This window comes from Chrysochloris asiatica, unplaced genomic scaffold (assembly GCF_000296735.1).
Source record: "Chrysochloris asiatica unplaced genomic scaffold, ChrAsi1.0 scaffold00041, whole genome shotgun sequence".
Taxonomy (NCBI): domain Eukaryota; kingdom Metazoa; phylum Chordata; class Mammalia; order Afrosoricida; family Chrysochloridae; genus Chrysochloris; species Chrysochloris asiatica.
The window spans coordinates 1,576,429-1,578,956 of record NW_006408559.1 but is presented as its reverse complement, the minus strand read 5'-3'; positions in this window follow the sequence as shown (position 1 = coordinate 1,578,956).

The following is a 2,528-nucleotide window of genomic DNA, read 5'->3' as shown; positions in this document are numbered from 1 at the left end:
TGGGTCACCTCTCTTTGGAATGGGCACAAATATGGATCTCTTCCAATCAGTCAGCCAGATAGTTGTCTTCCAAATTTCTTGGCAGAGATGAGTGAGTGCTTCCTGTGCCGCCTCACTTTCTTGAAAGATTTCAATTTGTATTCCATTGATTCCTAGTGCCTTGTTCTTTGCCAATTCCTTCAATGCACCTTGGATTTCCTCCTTCAGTATCATTGTTTCTTGATCGTATGCTACCTCTTGAAATGGTTGAATAGTAACCATTTCCTTTTGGTACAGTGACTTTATGTATTCCTTCCATCTTCTCTTGATGCTTTCTGCATCATTCAATAATTTACCCAGAGAATCTTTCAATAACGAAGTCGAGGCTTGCTTTTTTTCTTTCTCGAGCTTGAGAAATGCTGAGAGTGTTCTTCCTTTTTGGTTTTCTGGTTCCAGATCTTTGCACATTTTATTGTAATATTTGGCTTTATCTTTTTGAGCTGATCTTAGAAATTTTCTGTTCAGCTCTTGGACCTCCTCATTTCTTCCATTTGCTTTTGCATCTCTTCTCTGGAGAGCAAGTTTCAGTGTGTCTTTGGACATCCATTTTGACCTTTTCCTTTTTTGTCTTCTTAGTGACTCTTTGCTTTCTTAATGTATGATGTTCCCACAACTCTTCTGGTCTTCAGTCTTTAATGTTTAATGTATCAAATCTGTTCTTCAGATGATCTCTAAAGTGAGGTGGGATATATTCAAGTTCATATTTTGGTTCTCTTGGATTTGTTTTCATTTTCTTCAGTTTCAGTTTGAATTTGCATATGAGTAGCTGATGCTCTATTCCACAGTCTGCTCCTGGCCTTGTTTTGACTGATGATACGGAGCTTTTCCATCATCTCTTTCTGCAGATGTAGTCAATTTGATTTCTATGTATTCCATCTGGCGAGGTCCATGTGTATAGTCATCTGTTATGCTGTCTAAAGAAAGTATTTGAAATGAACAAATCATTGGTTTTACAGAATTCTAACATGTGTTCTCCAGCATTATTTCTATCACTAAGGCCATATTTTCCAACTACTGATTCTTCCTGTTTGCTCCCAACCTTTGCATTCCAATCACTAGTAATGATCAATACATCTTGATTGCATGTTTGATCAATTTCAGATTGAAGAAGTTGGTAGAATTCTACTATTTCATCCTCACTGGCTTTAGTGGTTGCTTCATAAATTTGAATAATAGTGGTATTAACTGGGCTTCCCTATAAGCTCATGGATATTATCCTATCACAGACAGCGTTGTACCTCATGACTGATCTGGATATGTCCTTTCTGACGATGAATGCAACACCAATGTGGTCGCCAGCAAACTTACATGTTTGTTTGTGTGTTCCCTTTGAGTTTCAGTCTTAGAGGGGAGTTTGTCCTGAAGGAACTTGATTGCTAGCATTGATGTCTTCCTGGCTAACAGCTTGCTTATTCTTGTAGTAGCCAGTCATGCTGACATTTTTGTTTTTGGTCTTTCCTGATGATCTTTCTTTGAAGATGTATCTTCTGTCACTGTAGCTGTTCCAGGCTGGTCTGCTTGTCCTTTCTAGTGGAACTGTCCTACCTCATAAAGTTCTGATGGGACTCAGGATTCCACCTAAGGTCCTATACTCTGTAAAGGCTTTGCACAAGGCCTAGTTCACTGGGCAAGTTTTAGAACCTCTTTTAGGTATTTCAATCAGTTATAGGCTGAAGATGGACTTACAAGTTTTCTCTAATCATGTTTCCCAACATTCCTTTCTATCCCACTCAAGTGTACATTTTACAATAGTAGGCAAGGGAAACTAATATTCATAAGACAGTCAAGCATTTTAGTATTATTTTCCCTCTTCAAGCTATACCTAGATCCCTGTATCCCAGAGCCCTGTTGTTCCAAGGTTGCACAGGCATCACTATTAACCTCTGTCCCACTTCAGCCATGCAAACCTGTCTCAGTGTTCCCCTATCTATCTTGTTCTTCCGCCTCCTCCCCATTCTTGTATTTCCCTCCCCAACACCTGAACTAAACCCCCAACCCCAACCTCATTGTTGTGGTTACCTTATATTCCATTAATTCTTCCCTCCATTGAAGACAGTCTATTTTATCCTGTAATCTATCTGAACTTCCCACCACCTGGATCTCTGGTCCTCTGTGTTTACCTTCTTTTCACATTGTAATTGTTTTGATCATAGTCTGACCTCCTAGATCCTCTGTTCTTATAATTATATTCTGTTCTTGACTCTTCCATTTTTCTATTGAGTTCAGGGTGATGCTGCCATGTATGTCATTCTGTAGTTGTTGTCTGTTCTTGTTGGTTCTCAATCCACAGAACTTCCTTTAGGATGTTTTTTGTAGCAGGGTTGGCTTTGGCAAAATCCCTTAGCTTCTGGAATGGTTTGAATACACCATCATATTTGATTGACAGCTTTGCTGGAAGGAGGATTCTCAGCAGTTTTTCTCTTTCAGGGTTTTATATATGTCTCCCCATTGCCTTTCTTGCCTGCATGGTTTCTGTTGAGAGATCTGAG